We start from the raw sequence: 22187 nt of genomic DNA on the forward strand, positions 1-22187 counted from the left end.
TTTTTAATCCGTCAGATATTCTTCCCCAAATTGTGTGATGGCTGGCTTATGATTAAGAACCTCCCTTCACTTCCTCTCACCTCCCTCCACCCCTCCACCACCACTATCCAGAGTGAAAGCCGAGGCAGGCAAAAAATTTTTTTTTCAACATGAATGTTTTTAGTTTACCCACTGAAGAAACTGCTTTCGGGGCACTGGTTTATACAATGGTGTTTTTGTTTGAATTCAGACAATGGGGGTGCCCTGGTTTTGTCTCTTGACTGTCATGTCATAAGACATTTAAAATTCAAGCTCTAAGCCAGCAAGAATTTTCAGATGCCCAACAGGCAAACACCTTTGTATCCTGCATCTAAGAATGCACCTAGCTTATGCATGCCTATAGAAAGTTGTGTGTGTGTGTGTGTGTGTGTGTGTGTGTGTGTGTGTGTGTGTGTGGTAATTGATCTAGATGTTCTGTTGCTCTGTACTGAAATTGTTACTTCAAGACAGCTAGCCACTACAGTGCCAGAGAGAGAAGATAAACTTTTAGGAGAACCACTGTCATAATGAAAAAATAATTCGTAAAACTTTTAGCTTTTTAACTAAAGAGAAAAAAAACACACCTCAAAATTAAGCTCAGAGTTTACTTGGATTACTTCTTATGTAACAGAGGATTGATCTGGAAGAAATGGGGCCCTGGGAATGAAAATGAGGTTGTAGAAGAAAATCAGAAGTCTAACCAGAGAATAGAGAATTCTGAAATTCACCACCTTCTGATTCTTCTTTACCTCAGAAAGCATCACTTCATCCTTCCCTCTGCCACTGTCTCCCCTTTGCCTCACTAGCCAGCTCCTCCTCTATGATAATTCTATAAATCATTCAGGACAGTATCATTTCCTTACTTGAGTTAATTACTTCCCAAAAGGAAACTGTTCCCTACCTTTTATAAAAATTTATTAAGTTTATATTTCAATATGCCCTTGGGAGTCAAATCCAAATTTACACCCTGAGGGCAAATGCTTACACAAGAGAATTGCAGAACTCTTTTGACGTAGTATTTTAAATCTCAGGAATATGTATGAAAATAAAATCTTCATAGGGTGATCAACTAAGTATAAAATTTAACTTTAGATCCATTTGAATTTGCCAATAATGATGTGCTTATTGGAAAACCCAGATTCCCATAGTTTGTTGAGTGGACTAATACAGATTTCATTCAATATGGATCAACAAATAAAAGAGAGACTCAGGAAATGAATTAAAAAAGCATAAAATAACAGAAAGCAATTATGGTAGACTAGAGGCCCAGTGCACAGATTCATGCACCAGTGGGGTCCCTCATCCTGGCCTGTGCCCTCTCGCAATCTGGGACCCCTCGGGGGATGTCGGAGAGCTGATTTATGCCCAATCCCCTCAGGCCAGGCCGAGGGACCTCACCAGTGCACAAATCCGTGCACCAGGCCTCTAGTATGCATATAAAATCTTTGATTAATCTCTTCCCATCCTCCCCCCTCCCTCCTTCCCTCTGAGATTTATCCATCTGTTCCATGTTTTCATGCCTGTGGTTTCTGCTCCTGTATTGAGCGTCTGCTCCCTGGTGGTCAGTGCGCATCATAGCTACCGGCCGACCAGCTGGTTGGCTAGTCAGCTGGTCACTTAGGCTTTTATATATATAGGTTATTAAAATCTCATCTATTCACTATTTATGAGAGACATGCTTAAAACTCAAGGACACACAAAAACTGGAAAGGAACATTTTATTGGTGAGGACCTTTAGAGTCTGGAGGCAATTTCTACCACATTTGGTGTCCTGCTCTGACCTCATTACCAGGTGGCCCAAAAAGCTGCCAGCTTTCAGTGGTTCTCAGTGCAACAGAAGACTCTCCATTAGCCATCCTGCAATAGAAATGGTTTCACAACTAAGTCCTTTGACCAAGCAGGTACAATGATACTCGAAGTCTGCTCATCAGGACGCTGTACAGACTGTAGCAAGCCCTGTCAGAGAATCAGTGTCCTTTGAAGATCTTAGTAAAGCCAACCTCTTTATGGCAATCTAGTGTACTTTTTTTTTTTTTTTGAGAATTTCTGTCTTGCTACTAGGTTCCGGTGTTAAGTGAATGAGTGAATTAGGGAAGTATGGAACTCAAACTGACTATCATGAATTAGATACTATCTCATCTTGTATTTATTTACTCACTAGCTCAGATGTGTTCAATGCCATTTAGTCCTTAAGAAACTATTTGAACTGAGATCCATATTAAGAAATATTGTCATCCTCTGTACCATTCCCTACATAAACACTCATGTGCAATATTGGAAAAAATGTTTTGCAAAATTAAATATTCCTTTACTATGTGTAGTGTACTATAATATTTTATAACAATATTTAATAGTTTATTGATTTTTAGAGAGAGAGAAAGGGAGAGGGTGAGGGAAAGTGAAACATTGATATGAAAGCACAACATGGATTGCCTGCCTCCTGCACTCCCCCTACTAGGGATCAAGTCTGCAACTAGGCATGTGCCCTTGACTGGGAATCAAACTGGCAACCTCCTGGTGCATGGGACAACACCTAACCAAATAAGCCACATGGGCCAGGTTCTGTCCTTTGATATTTTTTATTCTATTTTATTCTATTTAATTTTCAAATATTGTTATAACCCACTAAATTTATTTCACAGCCCACTAAAGGTGGTGATGTGCAGTTTGAAATAGCACCTCCAAGGCCTGGTCTTGAAGGCCCAAGCAAGTGTAGGACCCCCAGTGGAACTACTTGTGCCTTACTGCCAGGGTCGCATTCAGTATATGCCTCAGGCTCCCAGGAGTCCACTATGACTAGCTGATGAAGTTGAATAAGACTGGGCTAGGAGTAACAATTCTGTATACTATGTTAATAAATAAGCATACTAGGTTCTTTTTACCACAATCTCTGCCCCATTCACTATTTTAAATAGTGAAAGAACTATACCTTGATGAAAACTACCACCATTTGCTATCATTTTAAGGTAATTCTATCCTTTTAAGTTAGAAATGCGAAGAAGATTAATTTTTTTTCTAAGTAAATAACTTAGTTTTAGGGATGCCAGCCATCATCATTACATATGTGCAATGTGTTAAAATAATTGATGAAATCTTGTTGAAAATAATTGATGTCCTTAGTGTCAAAAATTTTAGTACTGAAAGGGTCTTTAGAAATCACTTTTTTAAAAACCCTCATTTCATTGAGATTAAACTAAGGTCTGTAGAGATAAAGTAACTTACTGAGGTCACATAGATTGAATACTAGAACCAAGGATACAACTCAGGTCTTCTGATACTTGGACTATATTCTTATCTGCTGTTTGTTTCCATATATCTAATAGGGAGCTTCTCATTTACATTCTATATTCAGCACTGGGTAAAAATAAGCACTTAGCTTCATCAGAATTTCCCAACGGGTGACTAAATTAGTCGCAAAGTGATTCTTATGATCTTTATGCCCTGCTCAAGTACTATTCAGATCCAGAAAGAGGAAAATATCCTCAGAATGATGTGTTCTTTCATTATTCCACACAACCCACATAATTATATTGCTGAAACACTAAACATTAATATTTTGCTGAATAAACTTGAAATGTATTTTTTTTCTAAACACAGCAGAGTGGGAAAATGTGCAAATACAAAGGTGACTTTTATTATTATTACTTTTGTTTTGAAAAATGCCATTGAGAAGCCAAATGCAGTGTCTCTAGTCAATACTTACATACATAAGGAGATTGAAAATATTTTAAAGGTCTTTAAGAAGGGTGCTCTAATAATAATACTATTTAGCATATTCCCTATATCTTATAAATTGTGAGAGATCATGTCAGAATTGAACTCATTTATGCTTCGTGGACTCAAATACTTCATGTATGCTTTCATCTTCTGTGTTCCTGCCCACTTCCACTATTTTTAAAAAATTTTCTTTTCACACAATATGTCTGTGTCTAGAAAACAATTGAAACATCTAGGTATTATTAATTATCCTAATGTCTGTTATCATGTCATAGAAATATCCTAGCCAATTACTGAACACCTGTGAGGCTTGGCTGGCACGTTTGCTTTCTCAAGAATGTCTCTGCCAGAAATAGTCAAACAGAGAGAAGTTTGGCTGTTCATAAAGTTTAACCTTGGTGATGTAAAATAGTAGTCATCAATGTTATTTTTATTGCTTTATGCCCACCTCTGTTTGCTATTACTGATATTTCCCATTTTTTTCTGATTCTTTACATAACTCTATTATGCAATACTACTATTTATATGTAATGGAGTTCCCCACCATTACTGAAATTACCTAGTTCAGTGTGAAATCTGCCTCTGGCAAACCAAGAAACTCAGAAATTCTTTTGTACAAAGCAAGTTTAATAACACTTGGTAATACTATTACATAAAAATGCACATTTGCTAACATGTCCAAACCCCCCCCCAAAAAAACAAACAAACACAAAAACACAAAAAACCACACAAACAACTGATATTGGATAACATGACCTTTATCAGAATCGTCAGTTTCATGGTTGCATGATGGGTACTGTGAGCTCTGTGGGCATCAGCTCAGGTCACCCTCACCAGCATCATTAAAGAGAGGCGTCTCTGTATTCCATCCTCATTTCTGTGGTTCAGGAAGCTGAGCCATCGGCAAATGTAGTTTGTCACCCAAGGCACAATTGCTAGTAAGAGGAGAAATCCAAGTGCATCTGCAACTCCAGCCTGACATAGTTAGCTTAAGTAAAAAATAATTGCCCAGAGTATATACAAGAGAGTTGATGGAGTACTTTTATTATGTTTAGTAACTTTATTCTGTTAATAAAAAAATGCTTCCAAAAAACAAAGGCTACTTTTACATCAATTGTTCACATATGACCCCATATGTGGTAGTTCCTCTTACTTGTGAAAGATGGGCTTTTTCCAAATGAAAAATCCTGCCTTTAATTGGTAAAATAATTGCAAGTAAGATTTAAAGCAAGAAGCACAAACTTAAATAGTGGCCAGGTAGGTAACACAAGTGAGTGATCAGAAAGGCTAGGGTAGTGGTGATGGAGAACGCAGCCTAATCCGATGGTTCTTAGGTGCAGTCCCCTGCCTGCAGCAGCATCACCAGCTGGGAATTTGTTAGAAGGAGACATTCTTTGGTCCCACCCCAGACTACTGAATCAGAAACTCTAAAGGTAGGAAGTTAAATATTGTCACTGGTCCCAACCCTTTGGGGTTGACTCTGTGGGTTCCAGTTGATTGTTTCCAGGAGCAAGCCCTGCAGATCACTTTGTAAAGCTTTTTGAGTTCTCAAGGTGTGCCAGCAATATGGCATTTTATGAGAATTTTAAAATGTTAGCAACATTTCAGTTAGAAACAAATAAGCAAGCAAAATCTCTGACGGCTAAATAAAATATTTTTGCCAACCCAACCTTGCCTGGACTATCAGTTTTTGATTTATCGTTTAGAACATTTGTCAAAAAATACAATGTTGTCAGCACAGTTAGCTTTTACCAACATTTATTGTGTTAGTAAGTACACAAGACCCATTTGATTCTTATTGAGAAGATGAAGGACTGATTAAGCAGTTTTCTTAAAATTTGAAGTTTGTTGCAAGAGGACCAGAAATGAATAATACAAATAGTTAAACTTAAAAATAGTTTTATATTTTATAAAAGTAGTGAAAGCACATAATAACATGCAAATATTGTCGGAGGGTACCACTGCTAGTTATCTTGTCAGAGTTTAGCATTATGAGCAATACATGATTTTTATTCTTCATCTATTTTTATAACCATTTTTCTTATTTTAGGTCCATCAAGTTTGATATTAAAATTTATTGGAAATAAAATTAGTCTCTAACCTGTTTCCTCTGTTTGATATTTCACCTGGTGATTTTTATTATATTATTTTATGATAAAAGTTTATAAGCTTATTTAGTAATTGAAGTTAATTTAAAATAAAATGTTAAAATAATGAAGAAATAAGTAAATACAATATTTTCTCAGCTTTTTCTATAAGTTGATTTGAAATACTAAGTCCAAATGTCATTTATAATGTCATGATTATATACATTCACATCAGAATTTATTACTATGATTGGACTCAGAGAAAAGGAAATAGAATACCATATCTTTAAATCTGGGTCACTTGAAAAAAAGAATAGTCATCAAAGCCAATAAATTTCCTTTTATTTTTTCTATCATCTTAGATTTTTCTGGACAAATTCACTTGTCAATATTATATACCATATTATCTTATTTCTGAAGGTTCTTTATAATTCTGCTTTAATTTCCTACCATTTTTTAATTTATTGTTGCAAATATTATAGATGTCCCACTTTTTCCTCCCACTGACCTCCGCCTCACACCTATCTCCCCCTCCCCCTAGGTCTTTTCCACTCTGAAGTCTGTGTCCATGGGTTATTCATATTTGCATATATGTTCTTTGGTTAATCTCTTCAAGTTTCTCCCACCCCCTTCCCTTTAAGATCTGTCATTCTATTCCATATATCCATGACTCTGGACATACTTTGTCAGTTTATTTTGTTCATTAAATACCACATATAAGTGAGATTATATGGTACTTATCTTTCTCTGACTGGCTTATTTCACTTAGCCTAATACTCTCCAGATCTATCCATGCTGTTGCAAATGGTAAGAGTCCTTTCTTTTTTACAGCTATGTAATATTTCATTATGTAAATGTACCACAGCTTTTTTTATCCACTCATCTGCTGAGGAGCACTTGGGCTGTTTTCAGATCTTAGCTATTGTAAATAACATTGCTATGAACATAGGGGTGCATATATTCTTCCTGATTGGTGTTTTGGGATTCTTAGGGTATATTCCCAGAAGTAGGATCACTGGGTCAAATGGCAATTCTATTTTTAATTTTTTGAGGAAACTCCATTTTCCACAGTGGCTGTACCAGTCTGCATTCCCACCAGCAGTGCACTAGGGTTTCCTTTTCTCTACATCTTTGCCAGACCTTGTTGTTTGTTGATTTATTGATGCGGTTTGTGAGGTGATAACTCATTGTAGTTTTAATTTGCATCTCTCTGATGATTAGTGATGTTGAGAATTTTTTCATATATCTATTTACCATCTGTATTTCCTCTTTGAGGTGTCTATTCAGGTCCTTTGCCCATGTTTTAATATAGGGAAATAAGTGAAGAGTTTTTTCTTTTGGTCCTTGAATATAAACAAAAGCCTTTATTTTATACTAGAAGCCTGGTGCACAAATTCGCGCACCAGTGGGGTCCCTCAGCCTGGCCTGTGGGATCGGGCTGAAACCGGCTCTCTGACATCTCCCGAGGGGTCCATGATTGCGAGAGGGCTCAGGCCAGGTGGAGGGATCCCACCAGTGCACGATAGGGGCCAGGGAGGGATGCGGGAGGTTGGCCAGCCAGGGAGACTGCGGGAGGGCTCCAGGGCATGTGTGGCCCGTTTTGCTTAGTCCTGATCAGCTGGACCCCAGGAGCAAGCTAACCTACCAGTCTGAATGTCTGCCCCATGGTGATCATAGCGACTGGTCTACGGGTCAACTGCCTGCCCCTTGATGGTCAGTGCACGTCATAGCAAGCAGTTGAGCGGCCTTAGCATATCATTAGCATATTACGCTTTGATTGGTTGAACGGACCACTGGATACTCAGCATATTAGGCTTTTATTATATAGGATTAATTAATACTTGACAGTTTGGAAAGGTAAAAGCAGATCACAATAAATTTCCCATCACAATTTTGAAGACATAATTTCATCTAGCAGAAGGGATTGCTGATGAGAAATCTGATGTTAGTTTACTTTTATTCCTTATTGTTTCTTTTTCTCTGAAATATTTTAGCACTTTCTCCATCCCCTACCCCCTGTCTGTCTCTCAGAGTTATGGATGGGAGGCTGACTGAGAGCTCTGTGTAAATAGATGATGTATATCAGAAATGAAGACAACCTGAAGGATATGTGGGCAAGGAGATAATTTAGCTAATCCCCTTTATAATGTTCTACATAAGGAAGGTTTTATGCTGACAGTGGAGGGTGTATTTTATGCTTAGGCGTCTTGATATATTTTCCTTCCCCCCTCTTTTATATCTCCAATGACAGCTCTGACATGCCTCAAGTTCCCCTTTGTATTTCTCTCAGATCCAGATTCTAGGAGTTGTAACCCCACTTTATTTAGATGTTAAGTTCTAAAGTTTTAGCCTCAGCCAAAAGCAATCAGCTATGCTGAATACACAGGTAGTGGAAGAGAGGACAGGACACAGTGCTCTCAGGTGATCAGAAAGCAGCTGTTAATTAATTTCCATGGTCTGGTTCTTTTGCATTTGTGGATTCTAATACAGGAGCTTCTTCATGGCACTATTTACTCTTGCTGTAAATGTTTGAACTGCTTTGTTTTTTCTTTTCTGATGTCTCTGTCCAGGAAATTATATCTGCTTCGCTTTTCAGGTCTCTCTCTTTTTTCTTTTTTATAAGCTTTATTGTGATATATTTTATAGACAATTTTAATGTATAAATTATGATGAATTTGCACATATTAATACATCTATGATACCGTCACCACTATCAAGGTACTAAACATATCCACCACTTCTAAAAATTTCCCTATGTTCGTGTGTGTATGTGTGTGTGTGTGTGTGTGTGTGTGTGTGTGTGTGTGTGTTTAGAATATCTATTTTGTGGTAAGTATTGTTGTATTGTTATGTATAGCACTATGTTGTACAGCCAATCTCTAGAATGCATTCAACTTACATACTCTGGTTTTTCTTCAGATCACATACATCTTTCACCTTTTCAGGTTTCTTTACAATCAGCTTCCATTTGTTTTCTGACATCAGGAATTTTTCATCATTTTTGGTCTGTTGATTGGATTCTTCCTTGCACATTATACTCATTTGAAAAATTCAAAGCCAGGTTAATCCAACTCTCCCTATTATTGAACCAAAATGGACTACTATTTTATGAAAAACTCCTAAATTCTTACAATGGCCTATAAGGCTCTCTCTAGCCTGGCTCCTAGACACCTCAATGACTTCATTCCTTGCTCTCTCACTCCCTTTGGTCACACTGGCCCTCGTGCCATTTCTCAAACGGGGAGAGCTTGTTTTCATCTACAATACACTCCATACACTTCTCTCTTACAGATGAGCCCCTTACTCCATCCAAACTGTTTGTTATGCGTTACCTTTTCAAAGGAGCTTGCTCAGACCAATCTATCAAAAGCTGTTTCTCTATTTCCTCAATCCTGGTGTGTTTTATTTTTCCTGATAGTATACTATATATGTTCCCCCGCCCCCCCCCCCCCCATATATTGTTTTGTTTTTTTTTACAAAGAGGAAGGGAGAGGGATAGAGAGTTGGAAACATCAATGAGAGAGAAACATCAATCATCTGTCTCCTGCACAGCCCCTAGTGGGGATGTGCCCACAACCAAGGTACATGCCCTTGACTGGAATCAACTCTGGGACCCTTCAGTCCGCAGGCCAACACTCGATCCACTGAGCCAAACCGGTCAGGGCACTATATATGTTTTTTTAATCCTCACCCAAGGACATATTTTTCATTGATTTCACAGAGAGAGAGGAAAGGGAGAGAGAGAGATAGAGACAGAGATAGAGACAGAGGTAGAGATAGAGATAGAAATATTAGTTATTAATGGATGGAATAAATAAAACATTGCATTACCATAAAAAAATCAGGTTTCAAACACTCTAGATAAATGACTTTGAACATGTCATTACACTTCCCTGTGCCTACATTGCCTTATCTATAAAACTAGCGTTCCCATTGCAGGAAAAATCCTGCAATAGGGTTTCCTGCTGCACTCTACCCCGCCCTGCCTGCTCTCCTTCCTTGTCCCCCGCCCCACCTTCTCCGCCAGCCCCCCTGCTTTTCTCCCTTCTCCGCCAGCCCGCCTGCTCTTCTTCCTTCTCCCCTGGCCCCGCCTCCACTCCTCCCTTCTCCCCCGCCCCGCCTTCTCCGCCAGCCTGCCTGCTTATCCCTCTCCCCCGGCTCCGCCTCCACTCCTCCCTTCTCCCCCACCCCGCCTTCTCCGCCAGCCCGCCCGCTCTCCTTCCTTCGCCCCCGGCCCCGCCTCCGCTCCTCCCTTCTCCCCCGCCCCGCCTTCTCCGCCAGCCCGCCTGCTTTTCTCCCTTCTCCCCCGGCCCTGCCTCCACTCCTCCCTTCTCCTCCCCCCGCCCTCCGGCTTGCTTGCTTCTCCGCAGCTTTGCTCCCTTCTGCAGCTCTTGGCTTCTTTCTACGCTGTCTTGATATGCAAATTAGCCGCCATTTTTTGTTGGGGTAATTTGCATACTCGTCCTGATTTGTTGGTGGGTGTGGCTTGGCTGGTGGGCATGGCTTGGGCGTAGCGAAGGTGCGGTCAATTTGCATATTTGTCTATTATTAGGTAGGATGAGAAGACTTTATGGTCCTATGAAAAGAAAATTATGTATCTGAGTGAAGTCCTGACAATAGTGATTCGCATCTAGAACACATTATTTAAGTATTTTTCTACTATTATTATCTAATTCAAAGGGTTATTAGGAGAATTAAATGAGAAAATACACATTAAAATTATGCAATATCTAGCAGAATGAAATTCATTAATCCAACAAATATTTATTGAGGACTTCCTCTGTGTCAGTGACTGGTCTAGATCCTGGGGACACAATATTGAATTAAAGTCCCTGCTCTCCTGGGGTTTGCACTGTAGTGGAATGAGACAGAAAATGTACAAATAAGCAATTAATATGATATTTAAAGTAGTGAAAATTGCTAAGAATGAAAATTATTTTGGAAAAGAGAATGTTGGGAGTTTTATTTAATTGAGATAGCCAAAGAAGTCTTGTCTGACAAGATTTATTTTTCCCCATTAATTCATATGATAAAATGAAGAGAACTTTATAAATGTAGGGTCAATGCCATTATTATCATATTTCATTAGAATTTATTATATTATGAAGTAAAATTTTGCATTTGGTATGCCATTGCTATCATTCTGATAAAAATTAGTGACACTGATGCATTTTACAAAAGATGGTCTCATTTTAGTCATTTTCAGTAAAAAACGTTAACAAAGAGTTTATACTATTAAGAGTAATTTTTAAACATGATATATATCATACTAATTTTCAGTGTTCATAGTAATAATGGTAACTTAGAATGCCTATTTAATGTGTGCAAAATACAAAATTCCATAGAGCACTGATTGGGAAATTGAGGATTATGGAGAGGTCCAAAGTCATACCAGCAACAGAGCAGCACACCAACCTAGGTCCTCCATTCTAAATTTAGAATTCATTCCACTACTCTACACTGCCCAAATAATAATACATTTGATTAGCTATAATCTACAGTTTCTTAATTCTTAAATGCATATTACTAGTCTTTTCTTCCATTTTATTTTATTCTGGGGACAAGATTGCCCAAGATAATTTTATTTGTTGCATTAGTGGATTTTCATGGCCTTTGCTCTTGGATAAGAAAAATGTTGAATTCATTGTTTTTTGTATTAATTATCTCATTTATAATTCAACAGTGTTTTTTCTGCTATAGAATTCCTCATTCGATGGTAAACAGTTTACCCAACATACCAGTTTTACTTCAATGAGTAGTTTATCAGGATAACACAAAAACACAGCAGTTCTGAAAGGGTATGTTCTGTTCTATAAAATACCAAAAGCTAATCATGCTGTGGTGAGACTGAAAGACATATAAAAGTGCAAATGTGAACTGGTGAGACGATGCCTATCCATGCTACAAAGACTCTGATTTTTTTGAATAGGGAAATACCTGGAGTACTTAGTGTTGACAGGCAGCTCTTAGTCAACTGTGCACCCATGGAAATAGATTCATGCTTAGGAGAAATAAGCTAAAGTAAGAGGTAGTAATTTAAAATTTTTACTCAAATATTTTGCCTATGAATTAATAAAATATTTTAAAATAGCAACATATTTTCAATTCATGAGACTGGCTATATAAGAAGGCATTATTTTAGAAGCATTTTAAAACACAGTCCCCTGAAGTCACTTTTGAAAAAGTGCAATAAAGGACATTTTGTTGATTTGTTATCTTATCAAGTTTTTTACAATGTGATTTTTATTGTTGCTGAGAAACAAAGAGACAAGAGAAAAAAATTCTGGTGCCTTACTCTCTATATATGGTAAAAATAGAAAAGAGAACAAATATTAATCCACACATTCATGTTGCTCTTCGTGCTTTTCCCAAAAGTGTTTACATACATCATCTCATTTGGAGTTCACAGTTACATGCCAACATTGAGAAAGAGCCTGGCAGAAAGCTAGCAGTTAGTAATGCTGTTTTTTGTTATTATTTTCCAACAACTCCTCAACCTCAATATACTGACCTATACTTTTCACTCACTCACCTACATCTCTAGTCTCTTCCAGCTCTTTCTCACCTGACTTGGTGAATGGCATTGTTATTGGTGCAGGTGGAGTTCTTGGGGTGCCGTGAGGAAAAGAATTCCATGAGTTCCCACAAGAGGATGGGATTTCGTGGTAAACTTTATTGATGATGCAAAATCAAGGAAGTTCCCCTCCAAGGTCCCATCTCTGCCTATCTTAACATGCAAGAAGTCCAATCTCACCTTAAGGAGGGCCAGAATGAAGGCCACTGCCCAGAATTTCTGTTCCATATTAAAGTACAGTCCAGCATCTGGCTAGCTTAGCTTGTGTTCCCAGCTGCAGTCTATTGCATGTGGGGGTCAAGAAAGCCATGGGTTATGTGCCTGCTTAAGGCCACATGCCTATGGAGAGAGAACACCTGAATGCTTGGGCAAATGTGGGTAACAGAGCAAGAAAGAGCAAGCATCTACACTAATAAAAGAGAAACATGCAAAATGACCATCACTTCGTGACACCCACCAGCCAATCAGGAGTGAGTATGCAAATTAACCAGACAAAGATGGCAGCGGCCCCGCCCCCCAGCTGCTCCAGGCCTCTGGGCAGTACGCATGCAGTCGCAGAGTGACCAGGCAGGGCGGGACGCCTGCTATGAGGGCGGGGTGGGGGGCATGGAGGGAGCTACAGGAGCAGTGCTTTGGCTGCAGCAAAGACTGAAGGCTCCGGCCAGAGTGAAGGCCTGGATCCCGGTGCAGAAGGAAAACTGGTGCCGGCAGCCAGGGGAAGGAAGGCCTATTGCACGAATCTTTGTGTAATGGGCCTCTAGTTAAGAGAATAAAAGCATAAGAGCAAGCAAGAGAGAGGTAACTCTTTGGGGATTTTAACTTTCCAAGATTTTGTGTGCTTCTGATAGGGTCCAGCCCTTGGTCAATCCATTGTTCCCCTGGCTAGAGTGAGAGTCAAGCACCTTCCCTCCATCACCCCAACTGCACTGTGCCTGTGCCCATCTCTCCCTTTGTTTGATCCCTTCTCCCAGTGATCTGCAGGGAATGGCCTGGTGGTTCCCTTGGGAGGATGAAGCTGCCCAAATGACCATGTTTATAATGTCTGGGCTCCCCTTTGCTCTCTTCTTTTATTTTTAACTAGCTAATTGCAATGATAACAGCATCACCTAGACAGACATCCTAGTCTGAAGTGACTCTGTCTTCCCTTTCAACTTAACCACCATCATGTCCTCTAAATTCTCTTCTCTGTGCAAGTGCATTGGCTTGGGTGCTCATAATTTTTTAGCCCAAACTGTTGCAATTCCCTCTCTCTTAATGTACAAGAAACCCCATCCTCAACTCCCTTACAATTCAATTGCTACATAGCTGGGGGGAAGTGATCCACTCATGTTGGCTGCTGAATTAACCTTAAATATTCCCCCAATCATTTAGCATAAGACTCAAACTCTTGAGCCTTTTCCTTGTCACTTATCACCAGCCTTTTTACACATTTTCTTACCATGCACTCTCTCCATACCCAAATTACATGCAGTTCTCAGAATACACTTTGTTCTCTTTCAAGCCTTCCCTCCATTGCACAATCTACTTCATCAGAGAAGAATACTCCTTCCTCTTTCTTAGCCTGGGAAACCTCTCATCTTCCAAGACTTGGCCAAGCCCTATTCTCTGTGATGATTATCTTGATGACTTCAGTGAGGAAGCTGCTGCTCTGAGGTTCTGTGCTCATATTTCCTGGCTTGTTTCCATTATGGCCTTCATCCATTTTCGCCATGAATCAGTTGTTAAATATTTATTAAATTCTGAATTTCACAGATAAAAGACACAATCCATGCTCTTAAATTGGCAACCTTTAATGTTGGGGGGGGGGTAGAGGGAGGGGTGACTAAACAATTATCATAACTATTATATCGAAAGTTTAAAACATTTATTCAATGCTGTTCTTCTGCCCTAACTTCCCCACAGTGCCTTTTTTACCCCAAAGTTCCCTTTCAAAATTTTATTTTTCTCTCGTCCTGTGAAGCCAGCAAAATGTTTTGTGAAGTCAACTCCACTCTGAACAGGATGGGCCAGGTTCCTTATAAAGGGGGTTAAAACAATGGGTGTTTGCCTTCTGGACCTTGCCTGCCTTGTGGCTGGCTTATGGCCCCGAACTTGGGAGGTAGCCTGACTACTTTTGCCTCATTTTAATTTTCCTGTCTGTCTCATCACACCATTTTCTATTTAGGTTCAAACTAGTGATTGGCCCTTCTTTTTTCAGTTCTTCCTTCTTCTCTCCCTTCCTTTTATTTTTCTTTTTGTCCATCTATCCATAAATATTGAATACCATCCACTATGTACCATACACTCTATTACTTGCTGTCGTAGAACAATGAATAACACAGATGTGGTTCTGATTTTCATGGAACTTTAATAATCTTACCTAATAAAAGAGAAACATGCAAATTAACCATCACTCCGCTACGCCCACAGCCAATCAGAGTGAGTATGCAAATTAACCCAACAAAGATGGAGGTTAATTTGCATATGCAGGCAAGGAGCAGTGTGAAACCTGCTATGAGGGGAAGGGGGGCGGCAGAGGGAGCTACTGGAGTGGTGCTCCAGACAGAAGCAAGGACTTGCTGGCTCCCAGGTGGCTGGGGAGCGGGAACTTGCCAGCTCCCAGGCAGCTGGGAGTGAAGCCAGGGGAAGGAAGGCCTATTCTTGCACGAATATCGTGCAATGGGCCTCTAGTCTACATATAAGAAATAAATATATATATATTTATTTAAATTATTAAAATATAATATTGGTAAAAGAAAATAAGGAAGAAGTGATTTTTGCTAATGAAATTTAGAAATATAACACTTATGGGCTGCAGTTGGATGAGAGGTGGTTGATGGCCTATTTGCTGACAGTGCTGCTGCCCTCAGGTGCATCCTGGGAAAGGCAAATTTTCTGATCTTTATTTCCCCCCCAAACACTACTTAATTTGTACTTAATTAAACTGATACTCAGGTCCTACCAACCCACCCCCAACACACGCACAAACACACACCTACAAGTAAAAGGAAAAGTGGCGTCCAGAATCTCCACTTTTCGTATATTAATGCTCTAGTTAAACTACAGAGAGTTGACTTAATCATTTTAATTCCGGTTGTACTCTCATGCAGGGGCATCACCTTAACTTGAGTGCCTGGTTTCAATGGGGCTACATCTTAGTTGGTAGAGTGTAATGCATTATAAGCATATTTTAATTTGCATACGTAAATCATGTACATTGTTTGCTAATATTTTGTAAGAGGGTGGGTAAAATAAAAGGGTTAAGAGCATAAGCTCTGGAGTCATCCTGGCCTTGGCAGTTGCTGGCTTTAGAATCTCAAACAAGTAATTTAACACTCTTGTGTTACAATCTCTTTATGTGTACAATGAGATAAAATTAACAATATGAATTTATTGTAAGGATTAAATAAATATGTAGTTACACACAAAGCACTTGGCATAGTACCTGGTGGATGGAACGAGGTCAATAAACAGTTGATAAACATTTTTACAGTTTAATTTTAATTCCAAAGGTGAGAAATAAATCATTGTGCATTGGAAAGGAGAGACAGAGTAGCAAATTGAATATTAATATCCTAAAATGAGCTTCTAACACAGTGTGGTAGACAGAATAATGCCCCCTTCAACCTCAAGTTGTTTAGGTTCTAGTTCCTGAAACTGTGAATATACTACCTCATATAGCAAAGGGAATTTAGCAGATGTGATTAAGTTAAGGCTCTTGAGGTGGGAAGATTATCCTGGATTATCTGGGTGGGCCCAATGTAATCACAAGGGTCCTTACAAAGGGGAGGCAGAAGAGTCAGAGTAGAGAGAAGAGATATGATGATAGAAGAAGCAGAGGTTGAAGAGATGGAATTGCTTGAAGGACGCCATGAACCAAGGAAGGCAGGCAGCCTGTAGAAGTTAGAAAAGGCAAGGGAAGGGATTTTCTCTTAGAGACGCCCGGAGGAGCCTGCCCTGCTGACATCATGACTTAGCCAGTGTAAATAACCTCCAGAACTGTCGGATAATACATTTGAGTTTTTTTCTGCCACAAAAGTTGTGGTAATTTGTTATAGCAGCAATACATAATGAATACACACAGATTGGCCTAATTTTTTAGGCAAAGCAAATTTCTAAATAAAAATGGAATAATGTAATCACAAATATGTGTTACATACACTTTAAAAAACACCACAGAGTTTATTTTAAGGCTTCATCACATGAGTAATTTAGAAAAATTTCTGCTTTAACACTCTGGTTAGATCTAAATAAACATATTACCCTTTTTCTTGTTTATCTTTCAACTCAGCATAATTAGAGCTGACAAGGACTAGGTATTCCTGCTAAAGATTCCAGATTTTAAGTTGGTCAACCTTGAATAGAGAGATTAGTCAGTGAAAAAAAACATATATATATATATATATATATATATATATATATATATATACCCTTGAATAAAGAGTAAAAATAATTACACTGTGCTAATAGTATTGAGTGCAATTTTTCCTAAAACTTTTTTCTGCTTTCAAAGTCCTGTTTCTTAAATTTGATTTTAACTCTCTCTACTGATTTAATACTTATTATATGCCAGGCACATTACTTTCAAAACAGATAATTTCTGGCAATGATTATTTCTGTTATAAAAATGTATTAATATAGGGTTTCTTGAAATAGAAATCTTCCCTAGTGTGTTTCTAAATGTTTCAGTTTTATAAACTGACACATATACAGCTTTTCTTGAGCACAGTCATTACACAAAGTGAGGAGCATCTGTGTATATATCATGTCTGTAACTAGGCATGTTTCTATACATCAGCCATAATGTATGCACTTAAAAACATGCCATTTAAAAAGCAGAGCAAGTCCTCAGATTTATTTTGTTTCAGAAGGCTAAAACTGCTGTGTCCAGGTACCAAATACCTACTCATAATTACTTCTGTCTCACATACATTGCTTTATACTCATGGGAGAAATTGAGAGTGATGTATCTAGACCTTAAAAAAAAAAAGAATGGAGGGGAAGGTTTTACTTTAATAAATTACTAAAATAAGTGTTACCTTTATTTAATTCTGTCTAAAAAAATAAACAGGTAACCTTTTTAAAATATGCTGCATAACACCCCCTGATATATTGCAATATAATAACAAACATTTAAAGATGTACTCAAACATCCACCTTTTTTAAACATAGAGTTTTAGGAGTCAGAGCTTAATAAGACACGCTGATTTTCAAGAATGTGTGTGGGTGTTTGTAAATGTTTTCATATTGTCTCTAGTTTTTAAATATTGCCTGTGCAACTGCAGTTACTTGGCCGCTGGGAATACCCACAGACAAACTGTACAACTTGCAGGTTTCCCACAGCAGGGACTTGTCATTGCTGGAGGAAGACTGCGTAGCACATGCCAGCTCAAACATGGGCATTTCCTCTTTCTGTTTTCCTGCTCCCAAAGGCCAGCCAATCCAGGGTGAAAACCCTCAGACCTGGCACCTGGGATTCAGAATCTCAATACAAATGATTATGCTTTCATTCCAAAGCCTCTGCAGGTGATATAAAGTAAGCTGCCCTCTCTCCAGGAGAGGATTGCAGTCAATATGCTCACAAGTGCTTTTCTTTTAGATAGAAAAGGATCTATCAATGCAGGGCAGTGCTTAGAAAAACTGGCAGTCTGCTACTCTAAAAGCAGTGCATATTAAGTTTTAACCATGGTCAGAGCGGAAAGAGGGATGTGGACTCCAGGTATGGTTCCCTTGTGGATTCCATATACAGTACATCTAATAAAATGAGATTTTCTTCCACTTCAAAATTATCTCCAGAATATGACCTTGTGTCTCCAAATCTTTGAAGCTTTCTGATAGAAGAATTTAATAGCAAGTTCCAGGGTAATATATCCAAGGCATGGATGGTTGTTTTATTTTCATACACTTCACACTACTTATTCATGTTGTGATAAGTATTTGTGAAATGGGCAACGAGGATTCATGCGTTTATTAATTTTCTGTAGTTGCATAATAAATTACCACAAACTTGGCAGCTTAATATAACATTTATCTATCATTTCACAGTTCTGTAGATCTGATGGTCATTACAATGTGACTGGGTTCTCTGCTTAGGGTATCACAAGCCTAAAATTTGTGTATCAATTGGGCTACTCATCTGAAAGCTCTGGGAGAAAATGATCTTCCAAGCTTATTTGGATGTTGGCAGAATCTAGTTCTTTGCAATTTCATGACTGAGGTTTTCATTTTCTTTCTGGCTATTGGCTGGAGATACTTTCAGCAACTGGAAGACACATTCAAGTCTTTTTCACATGGCCACATTTATCTTCAAGTCAGCAATGGCATGTCAAATCCTTCTTATACTTGAAATCTCTGACTTCCTCTTCTGCTACCAGCTAGAGAAAAAGTTCTACTTTTAAAGGGCTCATATGATTAGGTTAGGTCGGACTGAATTATCTTTCTATGTTAATTTCAACTGATTAGTAACCTTAATCACATCTGCAAAAACCCTGTTGCCAGGTAATGTAACATAACCATAAGAATAACATGGGGTGGATATCATAAGGGCCTTCTCAGGAAAGCCATTACTTGGTGGGCTTACTGACAGAGTCAAAAGAGGTAGACGCATTGATCTTGACCTGCCCTTGATGCTGAGCACATGAATGAGATCATTCATGAAGTTGTATCTTTGTTATACTTCATCTTATAATTTTCAGTTATGTGGATCAGTGGCCAACATTCAGTCATTATGGCAAAATTTGTAATTGCATTTTATTTGGTAATTATTACATAAACTAGAGGCCCGATGCACAAAATTCATACAAGAGTAGGCCTTCCTTCCCCTGGCTGTTGCCACTGGCTTCCCTCTGGCCACCGGCAGCACCTGGGACCTGGACTTGCCTCACAGCCCCAGCTTGTCTGGAAGAACGTCTGGTCTAATTAGTATATTATGCTTTTATTATTATAGACTAGAGGGCTGGTGCAAAAAATTCATGCACAGGAGTGGGGGGTCCCCTCAGCCCAGCCTACACCTTCTCCAATCTGGGACCCCTCAGGGGATGTCTGACTGCCGGTTTAGGCCCGATCCCAGGGATCGGGCCTAAACCGGCTGTCGGACATCATTCTCACTAGCCAGGACTGCTGGTTCCTAACTGCTCACCTGCCTGCCTGATTGCCCCTAACTGCCCCCCCTGCCAGCCTGATCACCCCTGTCTGCCTGCTGGCCTGATCACCCCTAACTGCCCCCCCTGTGAGCCTGGTTGCCCCTCACTGCCCCCCCTGCCAGCCTGGTTGCCCCTAACTGCCCCCCTCCCCTGCCAGCCTGGTCGCCCCTTACTGCCCCCCTGCCAACCTGGTCACCCCTAACTGTCCCCTTGCCAGCCTGGTCACCTCTTACTGCCCCCCATGCTGGACTGGTAGCCAACTGCTCCCCCTGCTGGCCTGGTCACTCCCAACTGTTCCCCTCCCGGCCTGGTTGCCCCCAACTGCCCCCCTCTGCCAGCCTGGTCTTCCCTAACTGACCCCCCTGCTGGCCTGGATGCCCCCAACTGCCCCCCTGCTGGCCTGGTCACCCCACACAGCCTGCTGTTCAGTCGTTTGGTCTTCCCTCATTAACCCCCTGCCGGCCTTGTCGCCCATGCAGCCTGCTGTTTGGTCATCTGTCAGGTTGTTTCGGTTGCGACGGCCCCTGGCTTTTTATATATTAGGATGTTATTGTTTACCATCAACTTTATCTTTAAGTAGTATCTTTTAGAGTACTTGGTATAAATCAGGTAAGTATACACTATCTATAAAGCAGATGTAAGTACTCATTTTCAAAAGAAATTTTAAGCAACCTAAGTGTTCATTGATGGATGAATGAATAAAGAAAATGTGGTCTATCTATTATCTATCTATCTATCTATCTATCTATCTATCTATCTATCTATCTATGTCATCTATCAGTTATCTATATATGCACAATGGAATATTATTCAGTCATAATAAGGAAATTTTGTCATTTGCTACAACATGGATGGACCTTGAGGGCATTATGCTAAGTGAAATAAATCACAGAGAAAAAGGCAAATACCATATGATTTCACTTATAAATGGAATCTAAAAAAACAAACAAAACTGAACTCATAGATACAACAAATAGATGGATGATTGACAGAGGTAGTTATGGGGGAGTATGTGAAATGGGTGAAGATGATCAAAAGGTGCAAATTTCCAGTTATAAAATAAATAAGTCATTGGGATATAATGTATAGCATAGTGACTATGGTTAATAATACTTTATTGTATATTTGAAAGTTGCTAAGAGAGCAAACCTTAAAAGTTTTCAACATAAGAAAAAAATTATAACTATGTGTGGTGATGAAAGTTAACTAGGCTTGTTGTGGTGATCATCTTGCATATATTATATATATATATATATATATATATATATATATATATATATATATATAATCATTATGTTGTACACATGAAACTACTAAACTGTTATATGCCAATTAAAAAAAAACTTTTTAAAAGAATGGGTTCGCCGAAACCGGTTTGGCTCAGTGGATAGAGCGTCGGTCTGCAGACTGAAGGGTCACGGGTTCGATTCCGGTCAAGGGCATGTACATTGGTTGCGGGCACATCCCCGGGAGGGGGTGTGCAGAGGCAGCTGGTCGATGTTTCTCTCTCATTGATGTTTCTAGCTCTCTGTACCTCTCCTTACCTCTCTGTAAAACGTCAATAAAATATATTAAAAAAAAAAAGAATGGGTTCATCAATTAACTTGACTGGTGTATTTTTCTGTATCTCTTAAAGATGTCCAGATCTATTACACAGTTGATCATACTTATCAATAATGATAGGACCAGCACTTTTAACTTAATAAGTTTTACATGAACATTTTGCTTCATTTGTTTCGGAATATCAGAGATGATATTGAACCACAATGATTGCATGTACAAAAATTTTTACATTTGAATGCTAATCAGTACCCCAAGCCAGTATTTTAGTTTGCTAAAATAATCTCTAATTAGGTAGAAAATATTAGACATTCTCTTTATACATAAGAGTGGTGCTGTAACTATGGAAGCAAAGGAAGAAAAATAGTTAAATTTGCTTTATCCTGTTCATAATGGAGGCAGGAATATATCAGATATTTTTCTGGAAAGTATGTTTTAAAAATAAAAATGTCCTGAATTATAGTCAATGAAAAGTAACTTATTCAGTAAGAGTATCTCAGCTAAAACTTTCTGAACTTTAGAAGAAAAGCACAAGGCTATCCTTGGCCTTCATTTTTATTAAGAAAAAAATAATTCTCATAAGAATCATCCAACCATGACTCATTTACAGTTTTGCATCCGTGAGAAAGGAGGAAGAGGCTGATGCTGAAATCAGGACCAAATGGGTAAAATAAATTTATGTTACCGACTTGTGGGAGAGTTCCTTCAGCATGATGAATAGTTAGTCATTTCTAGATTCAGTGAGTAGCAAGTTCACCCTTGACCCCCCTCACAGTGCTGTTTTTTAATAAGGGCATTTGGCCAAGTACGATCAGGCTGCTGTGTTAAAATCATGAAATATAAAGTACTACTTTTAGACTTTACAAGTAGAATACTTGTATTTAAGTAAATTGTATAAGTTGTGTTTGTTTTATTTGTACTACTATAAAACAAACCCTTGAGATATTCTCACTTTTAAAAGTGACCCGATATGATACAAAAAGTATTTATAAATAAGTCCAAAGAACAAATAAAGTAAATGAACACATTTCAAAAAAATCAGTGACAACTGGCTGTAATTTTCTTTTTCAAATATGATCTAAAGCTGCGGTCAGATAGACTTGACATATA

Source organism: Cnephaeus nilssonii (genome assembly GCF_951640355.1).
Source record: "Cnephaeus nilssonii genome assembly, chromosome: 6".
Classification (NCBI taxonomy): Eukaryota; Metazoa; Chordata; class Mammalia; order Chiroptera; family Vespertilionidae; genus Cnephaeus; species Cnephaeus nilssonii.